The sequence below is a fragment of the Dama dama genome, chromosome 19 (genome assembly GCF_033118175.1).
Source record: "Dama dama isolate Ldn47 chromosome 19, ASM3311817v1, whole genome shotgun sequence".
In the NCBI taxonomy this organism is placed as follows: domain Eukaryota; kingdom Metazoa; phylum Chordata; class Mammalia; order Artiodactyla; family Cervidae; genus Dama; species Dama dama.
The window spans coordinates 59,204,531-59,217,828 of record NC_083699.1 but is presented as its reverse complement, the minus strand read 5'-3'; the positions used below and the strand labels follow the sequence as shown (position 1 = coordinate 59,217,828).

General features: G+C 32.4%; 1 protein-coding gene across 44 annotated transcripts in view; it reads right to left on the bottom strand.

Annotated features, from left to right (window-relative positions):
- Nucleotides 1-13,298, bottom strand: part of ZBTB20 (zinc finger and BTB domain containing 20) — an 846,735-nt gene that overhangs the window by 241,710 nt on the left and 591,727 nt on the right. For 4 of the 44 annotated variants that reach the window (XM_061167148.1, XM_061167133.1, XM_061167134.1 and 1 more), the window contains one exon: nucleotides 10,932-11,031. The exons of the other annotated variants lie outside the window; for them this stretch is intronic. The gene's annotated coding sequence lies outside the window, so the exon portion shown is untranslated. The remainder of the gene's footprint in view (nucleotides 1-10,931; nucleotides 11,032-13,298) is intronic. 44 annotated transcript variants of the gene reach the window in all.

The following is a 13,298-nucleotide window of genomic DNA, read 5'->3' as shown; positions in this document are numbered from 1 at the left end:
GCCAAGGTTACTTAGGGCTTGTCTGGAACCACCTGCATCGGAATCTCCTGAGGAATATGTTAAAAAGACATTTCAGAGTCTCACCCCAGAGCAACTAAACTGAATGAGTATCTCTTGAGGTGGAACTCAAAGATTTACATTTTAAACTAGCTTCCCAAGTAATTCTTATGCTACTGAAGCCTGAAAAGCACTGGCTTATGCAGTTCTCTGATTCTACATCCAGGGATAGCCCTGCTAGTATATCTTTGTTCCTTCTGTCCCAGTTGTCAAGATATATGTGCAAGTACAAATAGCTGACCTGGGAGGCATTAATGGTAGTGACAATAGCCCAAGGGCTTAGACAGTCATGTTTAATATGCATGATGTCATCTGATCCCTACAATAAGGATTGTGACTTAAGTATTATTACTATTCCCATCTTTCAGATGAGGAAACTGAGGTTCAGAGAGACGTAGTAATTTCTTGTTGTGAATGCCACACTGATTATTGCAAGAGTTCCCAAGTTTTAACTCTAGCTCTTAGCCTTGTGGAAAAATACGTTCTTGAAAGGTGTTTACTTCCAAAGATATTCATGATTTGGTGATAACATCATTGTAAAGGGTGTTAAATACCTAAAATAAAATAACATTACTGTAAAGGAGGTAAAGTGCCTAAATGCTAGTAAAATTGGTTATTTATTATAATATATAGAATGTGGGCATTTGTATTCAAGTAACTCTTCTCCTCTGTATTTTTATAATTACTAAAATCATCTAAATTGCTGATCTTTGATTAATTCATTCAACAATTATGCACTTTGCCAAAACCTGAGGTATAAAAGATAAATAAGACAAAGCCTCTGCCTTCACTAGGTTTACAGTTCAGAAAAAAGAGATGAACATGTATACAAATGGTTCTGGTTTACCTTGTAGTCAGTGGAGGCTTGAGTTGGAAAGAGAATGGTTCTTCTCTGGGCAGAAAGCAAAAAGGGTGTGGTCTGGAAATTTTTAGTTACTCTAGCACTTTGCCATTGGCCAGCGTGAAGAATTTTGATTTTTTAAGATTATAGTTTTACTTATATAGTTTTGTTAGAAAAAGGGCAGACTGAGTTACTTGTGTACTTTGGGCTGATAAAACTTTATGTGGTTTATTCTTTCTGGCATTCAACCGCGTTTCTTTTTTGGCTAAGTTCTGGGTACAAAGCCAAGTTAGTCACTATGTTTATTCATTCTTGCATAAAGCAGCTGAAACTTTCCTTCTGAGATGGGTGCCTGATACATGTTATCAGGAGTAGGTCATGCCACTCAATAAAAGTGACCTATAGATACATATTGGCTACGTCCGTTACTTTGTTTTCATCTGTTTCAGTTACTCAGAATGCTATTATTAGATTATGAAATTTTTACAATATGAGAAATTTAGAAGTTGCAAACAAAGAGTACTCAAGATTTCTTCCCTTGTGATAAGCTCATATTTATGCAGATGTGACCTGAGCATATTAATGTCAGAGCTGATTGATGGACTAAAAAAATGAGGTTCTGGAATGTCAAAGCGCAGGCTGATAACCTAAGGCAAATGTTCAAGAATCCAAAAAAAAAAAAGAAAGAAACTCTGGAAAACACTGAGCAATAGTAAGTATATGATATGATTTAGAAAATATATATCATATTTTAGATGATAAGATTCTAAAAATCGATATCTCAAGTACTTCAAAAGCTTAATAAATTGGAAAAGGAAGACATTTTAATCCCTTTATGAAGTGATAAATAATAAACATGTGTTCTTTTCTTAAGTAGAATTATTATCAGATTTGGAATTATTTTTATTTACATTATTTACTGTTTGCTTAAAATTTTTTACTTTTCTAATCATTAGAGTATTTTCAGAATATTTAGAAAATTTAAGAAAAAGAAGAAATAAAATATCACTTAATTCCATCATACAGAGGAGGTACTAGTATTATTTGCATTTTAATGTATTTCTTTTGATGTAACCAAATACTTTCATTCATTTTTCTATTGATAATTTGGGACCATGTTAAGTATACGTTTCTTTTGGATCAGGTATTTGCAGTTACAATGTTTCATGAACATTTCCTAGTAAATTAATATTTAAAAATTAATAATTATGTAGTTAATAACTTTATACAAATAATATATACCTATGTTCCATAATTTGCTTAATAATTTCTTTGATTAAATATTTAAGATTTTCTCTTCTTTTACTTTTATAAATGACATTGTGATGAATAGGTCTTTGTATACAAATCTTTGTCTGAATTTTGGGTTCCTATAGATAGATTCTAGAAATTAAAAGACTGGGCCAAAAGATACATTTTTAAAGAAAGTGTCTTGATAATGTAATGCCTATTACTTCGCAGAATTTGGTGTCAACACATGAATCCCCACAATTATTATTATATGAATGACAGTTTTACTGTACATTTATCAGCATTAAAGATTACTGTTTTTATAAACCATGTCTTTGAGTACTAGTGAGTTAAAATATTTTTTCATATGTTTATCAGACAATTGCATTTCCTCTTTCATAATTTTTCTTTTTATAATCTTTTAGATTTTTTTGAATAAATACACATCTCAGTACCTTCTTATCTTTTGCTTACATTTCATTTCTGATGCTGTCACTGTACCCTAGACTCTCCTTACCTAATCCTGAACCTTGACATCATGTCTGCCTAGTCTGTAGTTCATATTTCTTCCATTCTGATCCATTCTGTACGTTGATGCCTAACAGTACTTTTGAAAATACTGCTGTTGTCATATCAGTCCTGATTAAGATCCTACATTAACTCCCACTTATTATTTATCTATTAGCTAAATTCAACTGCCATCTTCAGGGGGAAATTAATCCCATTCTTGGTTATGTCCTTATGAATTCTGTTGATTAACATAGGTTATTGAGATACGGAACTTATATGTAGTTAACTTTTTATATCTGAGTATATATATACAGACACACACACCCAGTATTGAATACTAGATATGAGTGTTGAAAGGGGATTTATAGGGTTTGAAGCCCAACTTTTTATGTTTATAAATGAAGAAACTAACTCAAAGAGTTCAATAAATTACTCAGAGTCATAGAGCTAGTTAAATGATCGAACTGGGACTAGAAACCAAGTCTTCTGATTCCTAGTTCAATGCCTTTAAATAGGGAATAATAAAAAAATCATTTGTATAATTTAAAGAATAGAAACAGCTAGGAAACCCATTTAATTTCAATCTGTTCTTATGTACAAAAGATTGTTAAAATCATGTCACATAGAAGGCTTGAGTGTTCTCATAAACACAAATAATATACTTATAAATTGATCAAATATGTCATTAAAATTTTCATAAAATTTGCACATCAGCAAATGACCCAGTTTATACTAGTTTGCTTTCTTCTTGTTAATCTACATTGTTTTATTTAATCTGCTTTGCTACAATAGAAGCATGGTGTTTTTATTCTAGCATGTTGCAGATCATCATTAAGTTTCTTGCTAATATCTAGTGGTATTCAATGGAAAATCCAATTTTCCTAGCAACTTCTATAAAGAATTTCCTCTGACAATAATTGGGGATTATAAGAACTACCCTAAAAAGAACTACGTTGATGTGCCTCTATTTAAATAGTAAACAACACAGACTATTTTGTAGGAGAATGGGCTGTGAGACTGGGAGTTGCCAAATATACTAATTATTTAGAGGGATAGGGTAGGGCAGAAGGGGTAGATGTGGGAATAGCTATGACGTGAACTAACTTGGATAGAAGCTCATTGATTGTAAAGGGTTGATTTAAAAGCATGTGTTTGCCCAACTAAAGTATTGACAGAAAAAGTATTTATTAAATCATATGGCAGTTAAACAGTTACAATATCCAACGTTTAAATGAATAGGTGGGGTCATCCGGTGCTAGAGGGACACTAAAGAGATCTTAGCTATGTTTTCTTTCTCTGTGTGCATGTGTGTGCACACAAAATAGGCCTATTCATTTCATACTTGACACACATTTTTAAGCACCTACCAGAAGCTCTCTATTACTGAAGAAATGATCCAGCTTTTTGTGGTTATCCTCTCCACAGCTATCTCACAGAGATGGATAATAATCTATACCTGACTAATGCATTATAACAAAAACTGAGAAAGTGGGTAGGTGGAGAGGAATGAAGCAGCACCCTAAATTTCTCATTTCATGCAGCATATGATTTCTTTAATAGCAATAATTAAAAAATAGCCTGAATGTTTTAAAAAAATAACTGCTATTTTGTCTAATATTATTTTTTAGTATTTATTTTATCTACTATTACATCTACTACTAATTATATATACTATTTATTATTTTCTAGTATTCATTATTAGAAGAATAAACTTTGCTTTAAAACTTCTAAATTGCTATACTGATAACAAACAAATAAAATAGTCATATACCATAAGAGGAAAAGAGAGAGAACCAAGGAAGCAGAGTAACATAGAAAATACTCATTTTTCACAACAATAAATATTGTCAATTAATTTATTATTAAAATAAAAACCATAATATAGGCTTACAATTCCACAAAATCTAACCATACAGTAGTACTTTAAGAATACTAGTTCTGTAGTGGAGAAAACTGAATTTAAATATTACTTCTGCATTTACTAGTCATCACCTCTTTCCTAAGGAGAAATTTACTTAGCTTATTTATATCAATTTCCTAGTTTATAAAACATGAATGAAAGTAACTGACTATATAGAGAGGGTTGAATAAAACAATATCTATAAAGTTCAGTGCCCAGCACCACTAAATAATCAATAATAATAGATATTATTTGTAACATTTGTTTTAAAATGGTGTATCTAAATGAAAGAGAGGTAAAAATCAAAGAAGCATTATACAAGATATACTGATAAGTGAAAAAACTGATACAATACAAAATGAAAAAATCTAAAGAGGCAGAGTGAGACTTAAAAAGAAGAAAGTAACCATTTCTGCAAAGAAACTAAAAGCAGTGAGGAGGGCTGAAGCCATAAGCCTACTGAAATCGGATAGAGAAGCACACAGAGGTGGCTGGGAATCTAGGTCTTTGGAGTAATGGGGCCCAAAATGTTCCATATGAAATGGTGGACCTGAGTCTGTTTTGCTACTTCAACAAGAGGATGTAAAAAATATGACCATGTACTGCCTGGGGCAATATCTTATATAGAGCTGCAGGCACTAAAAGGGGAAGGATGAAGGTATAGATTCAGTCTCATGATCAAATATTCTTAAAGGTAAGCTAAAGACACCATTATAAGATTTGGATTGGGACTAGAAAGCCAGGAATGCGGACAGAGGCAACTGGAAAACCATCAGTCAAGGAGGTATGAAAAAATTAAAAGAGAGAGAGAGAGAGTGCCAAGAGGCAAGACAAAAAAGCCTTATGACCAACATTTACCTACAAAACAAAATTCTAAAACACAGCAAGGCAAGTTCATTTCTAGGTATTTTATTCTTTCGATGTGATGGTAAATGGAATTGTTCCTTAATTTCTCTTTCTGATCCTTTGTTGTTAGTCTATAGGAATGCAAAACAACCACAAAATTAATAACTGGAATATTCACTCCAGATAAATTTGATTTTATAGAATTGTCTGATAATGATTTCAAAATGAGTATATTTGCAATGTTCAGAGATAAGTAAGACTCGTGTGTAAAAAGAACAAGAAATTACTGAATAAGAATAGACAACAATAAGAGAAGAATAGGTGCAGAAAATAAATCAAAAATCTTAAAAGTGAAAAAAAAAGTACACATAAAAATACAATAGGTAAGATAATTTAAGACTGGGCAATTTTAAGGAGAGGATTAAGTGAGTTGGAAAGTGATATTAGGGAATTCATTCAGAAAAAAAAAATCACAGAAAGTAAAATATGTTTTAGGAAAATGAAAGAGCAGCTGACATATGGTAAATTGACAGGGAAACACCAATAGATAGCTATTAATATTATAAGAATCCCAGAAAAATAAAATGAAGGTAATGAAAAAGAAACAACAGAAGAAAAAAAAAATACCGAGAATTTTCCAGAATTAGAGTCTTGAAATTAGAAAATATATCCTTGGTTCATGACTGGTAATTTAAAATAAATCCACATTGAGACACATTTCAGAGAAACAACAGATAGTAAGGATATATAAAAACTCTAAGAAGTTACCAGAGGGAACAGGCCAAGTACTTAAAAATAATTGAAAAATAGATTGATAGTAGACTTGTCTTATGTAAAGATAGTTAACAGAACAACAGTTTAAGATGTAGTTGAGAAATATCTTCACATGTTACACAAAATACCCAGATAATTGTTATTTAAAAGATAAAGACATTTTTAGACATACATAGTAGAGAAGGCAATGGCAACCCACTCCAGTGTTACTGCCTGGAGAATCCCAGGGACAGGGGAGCCTGGTGGGCTGCCGTCTACGGGGTCGCACAGAGTCGGACACGACTGAAGCGACTTAGCAGCAGCAGCAGCAGTGTGCCACCCAGGGCCCTCCCTGGAGGATTATGAAAAGATGTAATTCAACAAGAAGGAAAGTAAATCCAGAAAGCAAGCTATAGGATCTACAAATAATAGTGGGCATAGTAATAACTTAAACATATGAGTAAATACAATTAAGTATTGATTATAAAAATAAATGATAATTATCTATTGATATGATTAAAAACAAGTAAGTAAACTAAAACTCCATTCAAAAATTATAATAATGAGATTGATATTTAAGAAGTGGATAAAACATGCTAGACACTTTTATTTCTGCATGAAGGAGTAAGTCACAAATACTAAAAAGTGGATTTTATTTTTTACTAGAAAAATATGTAGGTAAGTACATATAAAAAATTTTTAGTATGAGCACTGAAGATAAAGATAAGCCCCTATGAACTTTAAGCCCAGCAATAAAATCCATGTACTAGATCAGAAAAGAATTTTTTAAACTTTTTTTTCAATCAAAATAATATAAAACACATCTCATTATAATGCAATTGAATTCAGAATCAGTAATAAAAATAGAGCAAATACATTTTTGCCATGTAGAAACATACGCTGGTTTTATTTTGGCTGTATTGCATGGTATGTGGGATCTTAGTTCCCTGACTGGGGATCAAACCTGTGCCCCTGCACTGGAAGCATGGAATCTTAAACACTGGACCACCAGGGAAGTCCCTAGAAACATACAGTTCTAATTAAGGGTTAAAAATAAATCAAAAGAGATGTTACAAAATACTTAAAATTAAACAAAACTATATATCAAGACATGTTATGCAGCTAATGAGACACCTGAATGAGAATTTCAAGACAGATTCATTTGAAAAACAATAAAAAGTATTAAAATTGAATGAAAAAAAATCAACTCAGGAATCTAGAAAAAATGATCTAAATAATAAAATAGAAAGAAAAAGTAATGTTGACAAAAGCATAAAGTAATGATATAGAATGCAAAGACACAATCAAGTCAATAAGCAAACCCAAAAGCTAATTTTTGGAAAAAGTAAATAAAACACAAAAATGTCTAACAGCCAGTAAAAGAAGAGAAGAGGTTAATATAAATAATATTAGCAATAAGAAGGGAACACATCTAAAGATAAAATTAAATATCATAAGAATTTATGAAGAGCTTTGTGCAAATAAATTTGAAGTGTAGATTAACTGTTAACTGTGTATTTTCCAAAAACACCTCCTTAAAATTGACTTAAGAAGAACTATAACACTTGAATAAACCAATAGCTATGGAAGTAAAGGAACTGATGATAATAAAATATCTACCTTACACTACCTACCTCCTACTAATACAAAATATTAGGTCCAGATGATTTTAGAGGTAAATTTAACCAAATCTTCAGAATAGGTAATCTGTATAATATCAAAATAGTTATAGAAATAGAAAAAAATAAGAGAGAAATGTTGCTCAACTTACTTTGCCTGGCTAGTATCACCATAACACCAAATCTCTATAATAAAAATTTTAAGAAAAGAAAAGTAAAGACTAATCTCCCCATGCAAACATGTATATCAAGTATCAGCAAATTAAACTCAAGACTGGATTTAAAAAACACACCAGGACCAAGTAAAAAAAATTTTTTTGTAGGAATGTAAGAAATGTTGACTATCAAGAAATGTTTTAATATTATATAAAATACTAACATATTAGTGGGAAATTTTATCATATTATTGATGCAGAAAATGCATTAGATAAAATTCAATGAGTATTCTTTTTGTAAAAAAATATTTATTTATTTATTTATTTGGCTGCACCGGCTCTTTAGTTGTGGCAAGCAAACACTTTAGTTGTGGCATGTGGGATCTTGTTCCCTTGACCAGGGATCAAACCCAGGCTCCCTGCACTGGGAGCATGGAGTCTTGGCCACTGGACCACCAGGGAAGTCCCGAATATTCTTGATTAAAAATACTTAGCAAACTTTAAATAGCTGATGGGAACTTTCCAATAATAATTTTGATTTCTCGAAATCCCAAGCAAATATCACATTTCCAGAACATTTCCATTAAAGAATGAAACAGAGCATTCCTAATGTCATTGCTTTTACTTCACACTACATAGAGGTCTCAGTAACGCAATATGACAGGAAAAATAAATTGAATTGAAAATTAATTGATAAATTGGAATTGAAAATTAAGAGATAAATTGGAATTATTTGCTAATGATACACATGTCCATGTTGAAAACCTAAGAGAATTTCAGTTTAGCCAGTGGAACTAGTAAGAGAGTGCAGCAAAGCTGTTGAGTATACACCAATAATAACAAATAAGCAATAAATTGCAAAGCAGATTTTATACATAATATCATGAAAATTAAGTTATATGAGAGGAATTCTAACAAATCAGATCAAGCAAGACCTTTATGGTGAAAATTATAAAACATTATTAAAGAACTGTTCGGAAGAGCTCATCAAGTACAGCTCTCAATGTTAAAAAGACACAATGTCATAAGAATATCCATTCTCCTCCAGATTACTATCTAAAGTTAATGTAAATACAAATAAAATTCAACAGGGCTTTTGCTCAACTTGACTAAACAACCCTAAAATTTACATTGAATTGCAGAAGGCCAAGAAGAGCAAAAAGAATTTTAAGGAAGGACAATGTAGAGAGATTTACCCTACCAAATAATAAGAATATTATAAATCAATGGTAATTAAGGCACTTTGGTGTTAGCACAAGAATAGAGAAACAGTCCACTAGATGAAATAAAGACACTAAAAACAGATTTGATGTAGGTGAAAGAGGCATTACATATTAGTGGGTAAGGATGACTAATTTGTTAAATGGTGCTGGGATAACTGGGTTACACACATGGAAAAAAAATAAAACAGGATGCATGTAAGATGCCATACACAAAACCAAATGTCAAAGAAGATTAGAGATCTAAATGTAAAAGAAAAAACTTTAAAACTGTTGGAAGAAAATATAGGAAGGTTTTTTAAGGATCTTATCATATTATGTCATTTTAAAATGACATAAGAGGACAAACCATAAAGGAAAACATCAATAAACTTAACAGCATTAAAATCAGAAGATTTAAAAATAAATGCTACTATATACAGTTAAAAGAGAAAGCTAAAAATTGGGAAAGAATATTTGCAATCTATATTGCCCAAAAGATGAGAATCCAGAATATTACAACTACAAAACCAAAACCAAAAGCTGTCCAAAACAACAGTAGCCAAACAAATAACTCAATCAAAACATAGGTGAAGATACAAACAGGTAACACACATGAATACACATGAGGAAATCCCAGTGGTTTATAAGTGAAAAATTTTTTAAATTATATATTATTCAATCCCCTCAGTCTGACAAAAATGTAAGAACCTTGGTCATTCCAAATGTTATGAAGCATATGGAGAAGGTCTCATAGACTGCTAATGAGAATATAAATCGATACTACCACTTTAAAAAGAAAAATTGCATAATTCTTAGTAAAGTTATTAAACTTTAAAAAATAAGAAATTATTTAATAAAATTTTAAAATGCATTTTTTTCTTACAGTTTAGCATTTCCTCCTTTGCTTCCAAACATGTACAAAAATGTTAACTACAATTTTGGTGGCAATTGGGAAATACCAGAAATAATGTCTAATAATTAGAGACTCAGATTTTAGTGACACATACAGTAAAGTTCATTTTATATAACTCATAATATATGGCTTATGTAAAACTAATTCATGGTGATAGAAATCAGAAGAATTATGCTGTTTTTAGTCTTTTGTTAAAGATTAAATTTTTGGAGGATATAGCCTGTAAGGGGGCATGAAGGATTCTCCTAGGTATTGTGAATGTTTTGTATATTGGATTGAATATTGTTGCATGGATGTATATTCACATAAAATCTCATCAAGCTATACAATTAATTTGTGTACTTCACTATCATAACTTAGAATAATACACGATAAAAACAGGTTTGGAAATAAATTTTCCACATTGAGGTTTGTTTAACTTGGGTGCTGGATTCTTTTTTGTTCACATTATAATTCATACTTTTATATGTTTGAAACATGTTACATTAAAAAATGACAGGACAGACTACTGCTTTTCCTAACTAGAATTGATCAAGGTAAAAGAAAACACTAGTGTCATCTTTTCCTCTTCACTGTCCCTGACACTAGGTCCAACTGTTCCAGGAATCAATAAACACTTCACAGCCAAGTGTACTTATAAAGTGATCATTTAGTTGAATCAAAGAAAAACTTTCAATTCACTTTTTGACTATGTGTAGAATCTAGGCGTAAGTGAATGACCAGCATCATATATTAATACAATGCTACCAATGCATAAAGATCAGTTATCCATTTAGGTGTTTCAAACATGAAGTGGGGGATTGCCAAGGATTTTTTTGATGTGAATCAACAGGTGGTTTGGCATTAATATTGCTATTTGTTCCTGGGCTGCACCTCTGGTTTCAGAAAAGAAAAAGAGACAATACCTTTTCAATGCTGTATTTCAAGGTAACCATATGGGAAGCAAGGTTTTATTCCAGCCAATTCTCTTTCTCTTAAAGCGCGGAGGAAAAGTGCCAGCTACAGCTACTCTCGCCACCAGCCACGGTACAGATGTTTGGAAAATGCAAAAATAGAGAAATGAAACAAAAAGGAAACCCTGAAAAATAAGTTTTGCATAAATGAAAAATGGAGTATATAACTATTATAGCTGCAAAAAGGTAAATGCATTTATTTTTTCCCATTGTGTTAAATGGAAAGAACCCAAACAAACAAAAACATTGATGTTTTAACTTAATGTTTTGTTGAAACTGATGATTACAAGGATCAATTCGTATGTGGCTAAAAATGGGAATAAAAAACAGATTTCTTTTAATCTGATAAGATTTTTTTTTACCTCAGAGAATTCTAGAATATGACCTACTTAAATGAATACTTATAAAAGAAACAGATTCATTTAAAAATTCATGTTTCCAGGTGCCAAAATGGGAAAGGAAAAGTGTTTCTATGAAATCTTATAAGAGAAAAGAAATAATTGAAATTATGATGGTTCCTTATACAACTCAGATAAAATATAGCTTGGTAAGAAATGTCTCAAAACTGTTCAACTGTACATTCCTGAATTAGCTTAGCTAATTTACAGACAGTTTTTCCAAAAGCAAACATCCTGTTAGATTTAAGCACGCCAATGTAAATTATTCTTTGTTTAAAAGAAAAAGTTTTTTAAAAATTATGTAATTTCTGAGAGAATATTGGCTGGATTGAAAGACCATGATTTAGGTCTAGCTCTGCCACAGTCCTGTTGTGTTTACCTTTGTTCCTGTTATAAAACAGGTTTGGTCTCAGTGTCCATATCTGTGAAGTGGACATGTGCCACAAAGGCGTAGCCCTATCGCCAAGCTCGTTTCCAGCCCCACCATTCTATGAATCTAAGGAAATCACTCCAGCACAAGAGTTTTTGTTTTCTTCCTTCCTTTCTTGCTGTCTTAAAATAAACAAACAACCAAGTAAGTAAGTAAATGTATATTACACTAATCATCTATCTCTCTAAACAGGAAGAGAGAACATTTTTTTTTGTTATCATTATCTATTCCCTAACGTATATTTAAAAAGAGAGTTCCCATATAAAAAGATTTTTATTTTTTCCTGAATCAAAAATAGCATATCATTTCTTTGCCATTTAAGTAAGTTCTGTGAAGAAAGAAAACAGAAAATCATTACAGAAGTCATATTAGGAACTTTAAGAAGAAAAAAAAAGTCACTAAAATTTCTTTTAAAATTCAATGGTTTGTTTAACATGTTTTCTGTGACAGAAGATATAATTGCCATTTCAAACTACCTTCACTTCCTTTTCCTGGGGCAATATTCTTAACTGTGTAAAACACAGGACCCTCTTTACATACCTTTCCCACCTGTCTTCTGAGGTAACAAGGCTGAGGTATAGATTACAGTCTGAGATACCTAGGATGGGAATTAAACATTTCATCTGGGAGACAGGATTGTGATCAGTTTGCCAAATCTAAAAGAAATTAAGCCCCATCACCACTTTGGCAAGAAATTTGAGTTCTCGTGGCTGAACAAAGATCATCAGCTTCACACAAGACTTTTAAAAATGAAAGCACCTGGGGCATCAACCAGAAAAAAATCTGAGAATGCAGCATTTTCTGTCAACATTTAAACCAGATAAGACACAAGCAACTGCCCTTAACCCTTACAGAGAGGTATGAAAAGAATGCAGGGCAACCGACACCTCGATGAACAATAGAAGCTCCGCTTTATGAAAAGGCCAAAGTCTTTGGGGCGAAAGCTCCATTGCTCCAAGTGCTGATCCACCTAAGGCACCAGCAGAGGCAGAATGCTTGGGGGTGACAGGCAAGGCTCCGGTTTCAGGCTCCAGCTCTGGCTGTACGCTGATAAGCCTGGGACCCCACCAGACACACACTCAAGGAACACCAAGGGTGGGTCCCCCTGACAGGAAGGGCCTCTCAAACAGAAAGGCAAGAGTCTGAAGTTGCATAGTGTGTGAGCACTCCCTACCGGCTGCTGAAGCTGGAGATGAACTGGTGGTGTTTTAGAAAGGGCTGCCCCAGGTTTCTGTGAGGAGGCTGAAAGACACACACAGCTCTTTTTCTAGGGGATAAGGGTGTGGTTCTGATTAGGCTCAGACTGGTTCAGATGTTATGCTACTTGAGAAGCAGGTGAGGAGACCTTACTGATAGGAAATCCAAGGACTGGCAAAAACTGTGTAAAACTGGTTGTAATTTTCATTAACTCTGATTTCAGCTACAGTACCCCCTTCTTATCCAAGGGGGCTAGGTTCCAAGAACCCCAGTGGATGCGTAAAACCATGGATT